This window comes from Drosophila grimshawi, unplaced genomic scaffold (genome assembly GCF_018153295.1).
Source record: "Drosophila grimshawi isolate 15287-2541.00 unplaced genomic scaffold, ASM1815329v1 contig_848, whole genome shotgun sequence".
Classification (NCBI taxonomy): domain Eukaryota; kingdom Metazoa; phylum Arthropoda; class Insecta; order Diptera; family Drosophilidae; genus Drosophila; species Drosophila grimshawi.
Genome location: NW_025063692.1, coordinates 14,050,366 through 14,065,000, shown reverse-complemented (window position 1 = coordinate 14,065,000; position 14,635 = coordinate 14,050,366). Strand labels below are relative to the sequence as shown.

At 38.9% G+C, this 14,635-nt stretch overlaps 1 long non-coding RNA gene across 1 annotated transcript in view; it reads right to left on the bottom strand.

Moving 5' to 3' along the window:
- Window positions 1-14,635, bottom strand: part of LOC116805623 — a 37,054-nt gene that overhangs the window by 2,781 nt on the left and 19,638 nt on the right. Inside the window, exon 2 of the long non-coding RNA XR_004365296.2 lies at window positions 10,629-10,650. This is a non-coding gene — a long non-coding RNA (uncharacterized LOC116805623). The remainder of the gene's footprint in view (window positions 1-10,628; window positions 10,651-14,635) is intronic.

Genomic DNA, 14,635 nt, shown 5'->3' with positions numbered 1-14,635 from the left:
CAGTACCCCCCTTGCCACTAGGCCAGTCCGGTTGTCCGTTCCTCTAGAATTGACTTTTGAGGTCACGGCAGCTGGCTGCACATTGCGCATACGCAGCGTTGTCAGCTGAAACTTTGTGCAGTTGTGACTTGCGCAAGCTGTTGACAATCGCTTGACTTGTTTCGATTGCTAATCGATAACCGAATCAATGTTAAAGAAGAAGAGCCGACAGCTGGCAAACAGCCCAGCAGGGCAACTGACACCTCGTACTTGCTTTTTTCATTTTTTTTTTTTTTTTTTAGCCATTAAAATTCCATAGTGAGTTTTGTTTTCTTCTTCTTCTTTTTTTTTGTTTTCTTTTTTTTTTTTGTTAGCGTTTTCTTGTGTGCTTATCGCCCGGCTCGTTGTCTCTTGTTGATTTGCTGATTCGCTGGCATTTCTTGATTACAGCATTGTTTGCTCGATCAGTTGGAAATGCGGAGATAGCGCACCATGCAAGCGATAAATGCACATTGCACGTGAATACATATTAAGGGCAAACCTTAATTGACAATCAGCTAATGCGGCTCATCGATTGCTCCCTCAATCAAATCGAAGCTTATTAAGTAAAGAGTATATCCAAATTAATAGATTTGATGTTTCTATGAGTGATTAAATGTTTAAAGTACATTTGCAATATGTTATCGATGGAAATATTAGCTATAATCATGAAATGGATTCATCGATCAATTAATCCATTCAATAATTTGCATTGGTATTTTTTTTTCCCCCAAAATATATATTTGGTGAGTAAGTGAATTAAAATGTTAAGATAAAGTTATTCAAAGTATGTCTGTATGTATACATTCGAAGCGATCTATAAAAAACTTGAAAACCCGAAAATAAATCAAATAATTATAATAATAATAATATACATATATATAAATATATATATAAATATATAGTAACAACAATAAACAATGCTATACAAATTGCGAAGTGAGTCACATGAACTGACTAAAAAAAACCACAACATTTCGTTCGATAATTATTAAATAAATTTATTGTGTCTTCCTCGGAATACAGCAAGAAAAAAAAAAAACGGCAATGTGAAATGTGCATGAAGTAATTCAGTGGCAAATTGTATAACACTCATATGCATACTCATTATTGTTATTATTATTTTATTATTTTATATTAAGTATTACGAGTGCAACATTGATTTGTTGTGTCCAGTTGAAGTCGAGGCAAGCGCCACTTGGGTACGAGCATACAGCATATTCATCGGATCGGATCGGCGGGGAATCGTGTGCAATCCCAAAATATAATGCACATGCTTATGATATTTAAACAATTTGTTAAGTATTTAACATTTTTATCATGCTCTCTGTGACTGTGACTGTGACTGTACTATTGCTGTTGTTGTTGCTGTTATTGTTGTTGCTGTTGTTGCTGTTGTTGTTGTTGTTGCTTTTTGTTTGCTGTACGTGCCTGAGCTGCACTCCACATTTCACACGATTCGAGCGAACGTACGTCCAAAACGAGCGAAAATCGAGAAAAAACGGACAAAAATTACGAAACTGACACAATACAGCAGATCGCATTTAAAGTGATTTATATATATATATATATATATATATATATATATATGTATACATATCTATATATGAGTTTCAAAATACTTTGATCGAGACAGAAGAAGGGAAACAATTTAATCACTTAATGGATGTGTTTTCCTGATATCGGAAACTCTTATAAATGTATGCATCGATTTTAATCGAATATCGAATTTCTTTTTGTCAGTCTGCAAATGCAAATTATTAACGAATTGCGTATTGTACGCAATGCGTATCACTTAAGTGTTTTGGGAAAAAGCTCATCATATTTGAAGACGTAATTGGCCAGCACTCAATCTGTACTGTATCGATAATAATCGAATATCGAATATCGAATTGTTTTTGCAGTATGTAATAGCAAATAAATATCGTTTAACTGTGAAATACGTATTGAATTCAATGCCTTCGAGCGGTCAAAAAAATGAACAAAGAGTTTGAGTAAGAGGGAGTGAGAGATAGAGAGAGCGAGAGAGAGAGAGACAGAGAGAGAGAGACAGATAAAGATAGAGATAGAGATAAAGAATGAAACCAATCACTGGCTGCTTACATAAAAGCTTTGTTAGTGTTTCTTTTTCTTTCCTTCTTTTTTGCACTTTGGCCAAAAAGAACTTCTAGACTGTTCTACGTATGTGTGTTTGGTGTGTGTGTGTGTGTGTGTGAGTGTGTTTAGGGATGGAGAGGTGGGCTCATAAAAATAACTGGCATTGTGAGAGACTTGCTGTTGTTGTTGTTGTCCTCAGTTCTCAGTTGGCTTAATTAAAAGCATTGTCAAAGCCAAACAATCGCCAGAGTCCGGGCACGAGCCAAACGCAAACAGAAGACGTGCAATAGCAAAAGTATCTGTTAGATACAAAATTGCCGCATTAATGGGCCAGTCTGTAGCAACCCACCAGCCCACCAGCCCGCCAGCCCGCCACCCTCAATCCGATCCAACATACATATAAAGTTAGCTATTTTCTAATTAAGTGTCATTGATTCGGCGTCGACAATTCACAGACATACCACACGACCCATCCAATACTGCCCCTGCTGGTCTCGTGTGGGCGTGTCTAAAGCTTTCTTATTATTCAGAGCGCCTCGAAAAATGTACACTTTAATTAAAGCATTTTCAGATAATGTATCTGTTTTTGATTAGCTGCTGCAACTGCGACGGGGCCGCGCTTAAAGACTGATGTGGTCGGGGGTTGGGCTGGGGCCGGGGGTTGGGGGTGTTTGGCTTTATGACGCTGCATGGGTGGGTTGACAGCGTTATAAAAACTTCCCTATTAACATAAAAGTTTACGAATGGGCCATAGAAAGAAGCGTACGCGCAGACCCCGCACCGCGAACAGAACTTAAGGGCCCGAGAGAAGCCCGAAGCCCGAAGTCCGAAGCCCGAAGCCCCGTACATTTCCATAGCTGGAGCCGGACCCAAAAATGGGCCGCGTGGCTATTCAATTAATTTATTATTCACTTAAGAGCCGCACGCCGGGCGGGCGGAGAGGACTGTGTGTGTTGTGGGCAGGTGGGGGAAGTGATGGGGGGAGCGGGGAGGGAGCAGTTCTGTGTTTAGCATGCACATCCACAGAGAACACATAAAAATGTTATAAAAATTAAACGCGCACAAAAACTCCGCAAGAATTTCGCACATTCAACTGCGGACCGCCTGCGAGTTGATCGCTGATGGCCGCGCCCTGCGGCAACTACCCCCACCACTTGCCCCTGCATGTTGCCTCGCGCGCGACTGACTGCCTACCCCAATGGGGCACAGTCGTTGTGCCAAAAATGTCCTGTTTTCATGACTTATATTTTTTTTCTGTTATGGGGAATGGGAACAGTGGAGGGCGGTTTGGAAAAATGCCCAGTTCCACTAACTTATGGGAAACGCGTGGCACACACAAGTTCTACAGTTGAAAACATTTCTGTGCACGTTTTCTGCGTTAAATTTACGAACTCAAAGCTAAAAACTTGAGAAAACTGAAAACAGAGCGTAGCAAATTACAGAACCAAAAAAAAAAAAAAAAAAAATGAAATGAAATATGAAATAAATGAAACACATACAGCGTGGTACGAACGAATTATGAAATGGCAAATTTATGGAAATATGCTTAAGTGAGCGAAGCAGGCCATAAGCATTAAGATAAAATGTAGATGTACTCGTATGCGTCGACACAGCGAAAGCACATCCGCAGCGTTGAGGAATGTTATCGATTATCTGAGTTCCACAAGTCAAAATAGTCGAATATTGCTGGAAGAGAAAACAAAACGCAACTCGAACTAGATTTGTGTGTGAATTGCCTCCACATGTGTAGATGTGCATCGTATATGTATTCGATTATATATATTTTCGATAACAGTTTATCAATTTGATATGCGAATTGGAATGGGAATTGCGTAAACGATACGCTCGCCCAATAATAGTACAAATAGTTCTGAGACGCGTTCATTGTGCATTTCTTTGGCAAACTTTAAATATGTAAAGCTAAATATGAATTTATCGATAAATTGCACCATAAAATGCAACTTAAATGGATGAGTCAGCAAAGTGCACAACAATGCGATAAGCAATATACATGTATATCTAAATATGTGTAAAGAATGCGTCAACGCACCTAAAACACACATACATATTTACAAAGATTCATATATATATATATATTATAACAAAGGTAGGACTATCAGATACTTGGCGTCTACATAAGAATGTGTGTGCATACACAGCGACAAATCGGGTCTCAAATTGAGAAATTATCGATTGTTTTCATATTTAATTATATTTAATGTAAACTATTCTTGTAATTTACTATATTGAGTACAGAATGTGACTGTAGAAAATTGGGCTATTAATCATTGTAGATTAACTTTAACTAGGCCTATTAAAAGTCCAAACTCTTTTGAAATCGCATTAAAAAAAATGCAGCTAATGAAAACGGTTCGATTAATTAAATAACATTCAAATTGCTTATATACATTTTTTTTTAAATTATGGATTGTATACAAATTTGAATATTTCATGAATAAGTTTGTCAGGTTTGTCAAATCTACTCGTATCATTTACTGCTTTCGATGATTTTTGTATAGAAAGGCACTTGAATTTCGCTCAGTGTGCAGTTATCTTTTAGCTTATATAGCTGTAAGTCATATCTCTGTGTAGAACAGGTGTTTTGTATGTATTTATGCGTATCTAGTCGGGCATTTAACCCACGCACCGTTTACCGTTAGTCACTTATCAGATAAGCGCAGGTGCTCTGTGTGCGTGTGTGCGTGTGTGTGTGTGTGTGTGTGTGTGTGTGTGCTGTGCCCATTGCAAGGACGTTCACAATCACAACTTTCATTACACTTTTTTGGTTTTATCATCAGCTTATCAGTTGCTGCTGTGCATGCTCCGTGGTTCTGTGGTTGTTGCTGTTAAAGTTTGTTGTCAAAATTGTTCTTGTTGCTGCTGCTGTCATGTCAAAAACCAAAAAAAAAAAAACAAAAAAAAAAACAAAAATATAAAAATAAATGAATAAAAAAAGAAAAGGCATACAAAATTCTTATCTTCAGCAAAAAAAATGTAGTTATTCTCATTAATGTTTTTGTGGTTTTTGCCAGCTGAGAAAATCTAATTAATTTCGAGTCTTAATACATGTGTGACATCAAAGCGATTTATGTTGATTATAGCCGCCGTCACTGACATTATCAGTGTGCGGAGCCTATTAGCTTGGCCTGCACTGTTCGCCTTTTAATTTATTGATATTTATGAGTGTGCTGTTTGTGTGTATGTTGCTTTAACTATTTTGGAGGAATTTTATCAAGCAATTGCTTGAGCTCTTTTTTACTATGTGGCCTTTTGGGATTTTGTGTAAAGACATTTAATACACTTTTCACACCTCGTTTTGTTATTTGGAATTTGAACGTTTTAGATACATTTGTATCTATGTATCTGTGGCTCTCGTTTGGGGGCTGTCATTGCCATGCGACAGCTGTCAGCAGCAGCATCATCAACAGCAACAGCATCATCATTATGAACTATATCATAATGAGCATCCGTTGCTGCTGCTAATGTTGCTGCTGATTTTGCTGCTGATGTTGATGATGAACGGAGGCCGTCGACATGATTTTTATGAAGGAATTCGCATTAAAATTGTTTATTGTGTTTATTTATTGCAAACGAGCATCAAGAAACGGCCAAAATGGAAAGAGCAACACACACACACACACACACACACACACACACACACACACACATCTAAATATATATATATATATATATACATAATTAATCTTATGGAAATGCTGTCCGACTGCGACGCTTTGTAAGCGCCTCCAGCTCGGTGGTTTTCTGTGGGTCCAGCAGCAACAGAGTTGGCTGTTCAGCTGCCACTTGCCCATTGCCAGCTGCCAGTTGTAAAATACAATATTGGAAATGTTCTAGGAAATGTTATGTTCAACTCTGGCATTCAACATGCACAAGCGAATCGTGCATCTCGTGGCAAAGCGGCCTTTGCTAAATAAACAGCACATTGGCCAAATAATGTTGTTTACACAGCGCACGCGTTCGCAGCCCAGAAAAGAGAGAGAGAGAGAAAGATGAAAGAGTCAGAGAGAGATGGAGAGAGAGAGAGAGAGGGAAAAAGAGATTATCCAGTGGCATTCTATAGAATTGCGCTGCGAAGATAAAGCGACTACATAATATTTGAATTTTGTATAGCAGGAAAACTCATTCATTAATATCAAATACAAATTCCAAGTAGTTGAGATTTTCTTGATCATGGCAAGAGGAAGCTTTGGCTATACTTGGAATACCCACATACCTACATACCTACATACATCTGCACCAATACAGTTTACTTGCAACAGAGCATTGAGTTCAATGAGGAGGTGACAGCAACTGAGTTGCCATGCTAGGAAAGTAAATTCAACTAAAGATTCTTATTATAATCTTGATCATGTGTACGATTGGTTAACCTATTTTCACATTTGACCAACAACCAGGCAGACCAGGCTCATCGTCATTCTAATCCACTCGAAGTGGCAAGCTGGCAACTGGGAGTGTTCACACATCAACCAACCGTCGTCTCTTGAGAGTAGAAACAAAATTTTGAAAATTTATGCGAATGGGCGCGCCAAAAAAGAAAAGCTGAAAAGCAGAAAGCAAAAAGATAAAGAATGAAGAATAATGGGGATGGAAAGCAGAACTGTGAAAATATCAATTAGTGTGTGTGCCCCAAATGTGTCCCGAATGTCGCTAGGCGGCAAGCTGAGAGCAGGAGCAGAAGGTGTGCGAGTGTGACAGCTGTGTGTGTGTGTGTGTGTTAACTGCAGTTAGGCACGCCTACACTTTACAGTGTGTGTTATAGCCTCCACACACACACACACACACACACACACACACACACACACACACACACACACACACACGCATGCGTGCACAGTCATATATAGCGAAATGTGAACCGACTTGTCGCTCTGTTACCGCATGTCCTTGACACATATCCCAGTCAGTTTGCTTGGCACGCATAACACAACAGCTCATCTATGTGTGTGTGTGTGTGTGTGTGTGTATGTGTTAGCCAACGCCTTGTCAGGCTTCCGCTTGCAGCTTGGCCCTAATCCATTTGAACTTTTTACGCTTGTGCTCTGTATGTGTGTCCTCGCTGCCAACTCTCTGCCAAGGATAATAAAAGAAAATTCTCCTTGTTTATGGGACAGCGCAACTTTTGTGGCTTCCCATTTAACATTGTGCTTGTGTATGTGTGTGTGTGTGTGTGTGTGTGTGTGTGTGACTGGTAATATAATCCTAATGGAATTTACACTGGAAATGTTACAATGTTATGCCAACAATAGTGAGGAAGCATGTAACGTGGCCTTTTGTCATGCGAGGCTATTTTCTAGAAAAATTTGTAGTCATTGAATCAAATGTTGCAAATTTATATTGCTTAAAGTTTTTTGTTAAAAAAACAAAACAAAAAATAAAGAAAACAAAAACGAAGACATGCAACTTGAGCTGCAATATGAATTGTTGAAATGATGGCTCAAAGAACATTGTATTGAATGAGTAATTTGACTAAAATAAATACACAATGTCGACCTGAAAACGAATATTAATGGAAATTGATGTTGAGGGTGCAAGTTAAACAAAGGCTAGCTTCAATATTGTATAAATATTCAAATGCTAAAAATGTATTCAATTCTAGTTTTGATAGTGTGTGACACAGTTTGTCGGGAAAATGAAATACATATACAAATATATATTAATTAACAAGAGAGTTGACTTGCAAATAAGGTAGTAAATGGAAATTGAAATTCATAATGTGATTTGTTTAAATACACGCTGAGATAATTAATTAAAATGATTATTGCAATTTAGAGAATTTGTTTGCCCGGAAGCCTGCTGTTGCTGTTGCTGTTGCTGTTGCTGATTCGCTTGGACTGCGATGGATGCAAAAGTCAGCAATGGAATATGTCTCTCCATATGAATATAGAACTTAAGAGAACAAACGCAAACGCAGAAGCAGAAACAGAAGCAGAAACAGATTTTATATGATTTTTGTTGCTGTTGCTGTTCGTTTTTGGCTGAAGGTCAAGTGCATTAAGGCGAAACGGAAATCAAAATGTTAAATAGATATAAAAATAGTCGAAAAACGAAACGAAACGAAACGAAACGAAAAACCCAAAAACCAAAATGAAAATGAAAATGAAAATGAATACGAGCGCCACAGCGACGACGCCAGCGTTGAACATTTCAATATATTTCAACAAATTTGCTGGCAAGAGTTGGCGATGTCAGGGATTGGATAAGGCGTAAGGGGTTGGAGTGGAGATATGTATATATATGTATATATATGTATACATATATATATATATATATATATAAAACATGAAGCGTGCGAGAGCGTAGTAAATTTTATTTTATTTGATTTGATTTTGAAAAAGAAAAGCTGCAGTCGTCGCCTGAAGCGCGTTTATCCGTGTATCGTTATCCTTGAGTCGAACAAAAAGTGTGTGAGAGAGACAGAGAGACAGAGAGTGAGTGAGAGAGTGAGGGAGAGAGAGGCAGAGTGAGGACAAGTGAGAGTGAGAGTGAGAGCGAGCACTTAATTGTGCGTGTCAGGCAGCCACAACATGGACATGGACTTAGACATGGATAGCACCCACACACGAACCCAAACGACGACAAACGCTGGATACGCTGGGTACGCTGGGTGTGTGCTTCAGCCAGAGATGTATAGGCGTTGCTTGGGGATGTCTGTGTGTGTGTGTGTGTGGCAGAGGCAGGGGCAGTGGGGGTTGGCAGTGGGGCTGAGCCAAAGAAGTAGACGACGTAGCGTCGTTAATAAAAGCGGAAATGCTGGCGCCGACATTATCATCTCAGCCCCAAGTTTGCCTGTCTCTATGTATGTGTGTGTGTGTGTGTCTGTGTGTGTGTGTGTGTGCGTGTGTACTCGTGTGTGTGGGCGCAATTATGATAATTGAGCTAGCGAGCGATAGAGAGAACTGCAAATTGGCAGACAGGTTAAATTGCGCGTAACTCGCAAGCGCAGCCAGCAAGCAAAATTTGTGCGCTGAGCGCGTTTTTTGATTGATTTGACGCCATTTGGGGCAAATGCCACACACACACACACACACACACAGAGAGGCACAAACAGCAGCTGACACAGCAGCTGGCAGCAGCAGGAGTCGCCCGTACAAGGATACTCAACTGGCGCCTCAGTGTCTGCTGGACCCCTCCCAGTTTGTTTGCATTGCAGTCACAACATTTTGTTTCCGATGCGTGCGTGCCTGCCACACCTTGGGGCTGACGTGCATTGTGGCAGCTGCCCCATATTGATTGCGTGCAGCACCAAATTAGCTGCCTTTGATTGATTTCGAGGCACAACGCTTCAATGTATACGCGATTTTATTTTGCGGGTTTCTCCAGGAAGCTGTGACTTAGCTGCAATTGGCAGGATGGAGGGAGGGGGGATGGGGTGTGGTGTGGTGAATCACTAAATTTAGCAAAAATCATTTGGCAGCATGTTTACATTGAACAGATAGATAGATATATGCATGGATAAAATGGACAACCGGGCAAAACGGGCAATGGCCTAACATGTAAACAGCGGGCAGCGTCATCAATAAATAATATTAGACATGCAATTGAAATGGAAATTAATGCATTGAACTCAAATTCAAATTCACACTTGTTAAATGCATTTGATTTGGCTAATTGAATACAAAATGGCTAATTGAATTCAATTGTGCAGCAACTAAATGCCAAACATTTTATATTATTTGTCAAATCGGTATTCGAATCGGAATAGGAACCCCATGTTTACACATTGATCGCAATTCGAAACTAATTCACTTCTTTTTCAAACTCACAAATCCTAACTGATATTATCCCTTAAAGGCAACAATTATATATGAATATGTTTCAGTTTACGTGAAATTATATTCCAAATTCGATTGGCTAAACAGACGCACATATCTAGGTCGACTCGGATGTTGACCCTGATAAAAAAAAACCCTTTTTTTACCCATTTTTATTGGGATTAGTGTATAACATGAAGGAATTGCCGTTTCGGTTAGGTCGAAGATAACATACCCTTGCAGACATCACACCTCAAATTTCATTATAAATTGAAAGAAACGACTGAGAATATTTCGCAGTCAGTTGCACTTATTTTGTATCAAAATCTAGTTACCAATAAATAAACGAATACCATAGAAAAGTTGGATAAAATATCGAAATTTGTGTACTTCACGTACCAGAATCGGCACCTAAATTTGTTTCGATTTGACACCCTGTTTATATGTATTACATTATGTGTGATCATCTTTTTATAAGACATCATTACACAGTTTTCAGTTCAATATTACTTGAAGTTATGTTTTTAATCAAATTTATCTTTTATATATTTCTATTTTTATTTCTTACAAACAAAAAACAGATCTCTGCCAACACCTCAAACAGTTAACATCAATCAAATTATACACACTTAGCTCCATAATTAATGGGTGTCTGATGAGTCGCTTTTTATCACGCATACACCTGATAAAATTTCATATTCTGTTTTTTGTTTTAAGATCTTTGCTGGAACTCTTACTTACCATAAAAGGCACAAGCGATTGGCTGCAATGAGAAGAGGCAACAAGTGGAAACGGTTAGTGCTGATTGTGATAGTGTAACAACAAGTTAATAGCTAAACAGGCATGGTACACGGTACATGGTACATGGTACATGGTACATGGTACATGGTACATGGTACACTCACATTCGAGTGTTGAGTGTATTCACAAAATGTGCTCAACCAACTAACAGCATTTGTTGTAATCAAATAAAGCGAGGCTGTGTGCTTACGCCCATCAATAATTGCAGCTTATGGTCATCCATTATGTGGCAACCCCCCCCCCCCCCTCCCACCGATACCATTTTTTGAATAGCAACTACAACTACACACACACACACACACACACATACACACACCACATAGCTTATTCCCCACGCTTCCATTGAATATTTTGGTTATTTGCTGTGTGTAAGACGATTGATGATTATTGATTAAGCGCCTGTCCTCACGCTCCGCTCACTCCCCCCTCCGAGCCGACCACTCAGACATCGTTCCATAGCGCGCTATTAGCTTAAATTGGCGGACGACCGGCGAATGAATCATCGCGAAAACAGAAGACAAAAAAGTAAGAAAACCAAAATGAAGACAAACATAAAAAATAGCCGAAGACAAGACGTGAAAAATATACAAACAAAAAAAAAACACAAAGACGCTAAAAACAAACGCGCGTAGGTAGCGCCAATTTTTTAGGCAAACTCACAACAAATTTTTTTGTTTTTTTTTGGGGGAAGCGTGAAAGAGTGACAAGAGGCTGGGGGTGGCGAGGGAAGGGGTGCCATTGCTAGTCCGCCGACTGCTCCCCCTCTCTTTAGCCTGTCCATTAATTTGGCTTTAATCTTGAAAGCAAACGACGACAAAGACCAAAACGAAAGACGTTTTGTTTATTTGGTTTTTCGTGTGTGTATTTTGCAGCCGCTGACTGTATTTCAGTGCTCAGTGCTCAGTGTTCAGAATTCGATATTTGCTATTCGTAACCTCACAGAGAGTTGTTTAACTAAATAATTGAAAGAGCTACCTAATTTGCAACATTTGTGAGGAGGATTACGGCCTTTCAAATTGCATTGCTGTTTGCCATCTTTAATGGCATTAATTTGTTTGAAATGCCAAAAACCGTTGAGCGTAAAGCCAGCAGCAGTTAACTACAAAAAAAAACACAAAAATTACTCACAAAAAAACACAAAAAATACAGCAAAGGAAAAAACATAAATAAATAATGCGCAAACAAATGTTGGACGTTTGGTTATTTTGTGCGAATTTTCACAAAATTTTGCATTGAAATGTGCAAAAGCTCAATTAGCTGCAATTAACAGCAAATTTAGTGTGCCTATTTAGAGAGCTACTAAAAAGAGGAGCTCGTAAAGCTCGTAAAGCCAAGCAGCTGACTTGAAATGCAAGTTAAAACCTGAACAGAGACTTGCATTTGGCGCACATCGAAATGGTAAAACAAGTAAAAATGCTGTATTCACAATCCCCAAACTGAGCAGAGGAACTGGAAAAAATCGTATTTTTAGTCCTTAGTTAAGACTGTAGAAATAACAATGTAGCTTTTATAGAAAAGTCGTTCTATGGTGGGTCTTGATATCAAACAAAAGTATCAACTAATAATACATTGGCACAAAGTTGCAATAAGCTTTGTTTAAAGATTAAAATGCTTAAGCCGTAAAAAATAAATATTTGATTTTGAATAGGAATGTATAGTTTCTAATCGAATTGAAATCGTTTTCCAAGCTCATTAAAAAAGCTGATGTGTTGCACACAATTCCAGCTGAAGTTTAAAAATTGATTTGGGATTTAATGAGAATCGGAATTGAAGTCGAATTACATTGAATAAAAGTTGTTGTGTAATTAATGAAATGCAAAATGCTTTACAGCTCATCGTCATCGCCATCGCTTAAAACTCATGGATTTTTTATACAGCCAGCTTTTGCCAATAAAAAAATAAGCATTTGTACAACGTGTTGCTAATAACTTTTTTACTATATGTATATTCATATGATACGAATGCACAGAAAGACATCAAATGAAGTCTAGAATGAATGTGACTGTGTTTAACGAGTCTCATTAGCAGTCATAAGATTTATAATACTGTCATCGTAAGTGCCGCGTGTCTGTGTACGCTTCTTTTGTTAGATCGCTTGTTTGTCTGTCTGTTTGTCTGTGTGTTTGTCTGTGTGTTTGTTTGTTTGTTTGTTTGTTTGTTAACCCATTGACATAAGATAGCAATTTGTATTTTCAGCCTCAGCCTTGGCACGTAACATGAACAAATATGTTGATCTATGGCAGGGCTTGCTAGCTCTTGATCGGTCGAGTGATAGACGGCAATATAAGCAATTAAATATCTGGTGTTAGGGCTGCTTTACTCTTCGATCACTTGATCGATTCGTTGTACATGTTGATTGACATCTAAACAGCTTCCTTGTGGGATCAGTGCAATCAATTATTAAGCTTGTATTGGGACAATTGGGCATTGTCCTGCTATTCAATTGATCATTGATCAGTAATCGTTTTGTATTAACTGATATCAAACAATCTTTGATGCTCTCACTCCCTTGTCACATATACTTGTGATCAGTTAATTTGTAAGGTCGTTTGTGAGCCCATATATCACCGTTCTTTGGCAAGATTGATAGCACGGTTTTTTTTGGCGATTCACACACCAAAAATGTTGTTGACGCTTCTCAATTTATTCGTTTTGCAATTCAAGTGAGCGAGTAGCAAAACTCCAATTGAGGCAAAGATCAGTCGATCAGTTGATCAGCTGTGTGGTTTGCTGATCAATTAGCGCATATCGCATGGCCTTCATCTCGAGCAAGAGTCGAGTGAGTCTACAGTTCCAGAATGCGAATTGCCATGCCACTTGGCATGGAGAACGGCAACACACAGAAGCCCGACTAAGAGATGTGAAACGAGAATAGATGCCAATTTGAATAATGAAGATGAAGCAAGCTCTAAACGGCCATTCTTTGCAATTAACGAACGACAGCTGCTTCAGCTGCAGCTAGCAGCCGTAAAAAGCAAAAAAATAAAAACAAAACGAAAACGAAAAATTCGAACAAAAAATACCTAAGAACCAACAACAACAAGAACAACAAGAACAACAACAACAACAAGGGCAACAAAGGCAACAATTAAACGCACAATGAAACACATTAAAAATTATTTAATTAAGTGATTTTAATTTTCGTTCTACTATTTCTTTTTTATTCGACTCTTGCTGTTGATTGTCTAATTTCATTAACCGACGCATCGAGCAGGCCGAGCGGGGGGGTTGTGGAAGTTGCACATATGTATATGGGGAGGCTAAGAGGTTGACCAATCAAGAGCTTGACATAAATTGATTGGCACTGCGCGCCAGGGGAAATGGGTCCAATGTGAAACATTTGGATCGTAATATCGTTAGATAGTAAGTTCGTCAGGGGCAGCGCGGTGTTTTTTTCTTCTCTTTTTTTTCTTCAATTTTTTCAATTAGAATAGATAATTTGACAATTCAGTTCGACTGCATAGTGAAAAACCCGAAGGCAAAGCCGAAAGACGAGCTCGGGGCCCGAACACGAAACGAAGGCGCCAACGATTACGATCAAGATTCGTGTGTGATCGTGGATCATTGCGTGGGCGTTGCACAAACAGACACACATAAATCACACTTAGAGGGCAAAGTTGTTTGGCATGGTATGAGTGGAATGAGTGGAATGAATGAAAAGCCCGTAATTGAATAATAATCGTTTAATTAGAGCATAAAGCGGGCCAAAGACTAATTGGCAGCGAGTCTGCGCGCCGCTCTACCTTTGAACAGAACAGAACAGCAACAGCAACAGCAACAAAAAAAACCGACGAAAGTGCCACAAGCAGCAGAAGAAACACAAACTCAAAAATTGGCAGCAGCTGTGTGCCAGATCATACATCCCCGTCCACATCCACATTCACATTCACATCCACGCAGCTGAAACCTTATAAAGCGAGTTAGTTGGTGGGGGCCAGTCAATGGGT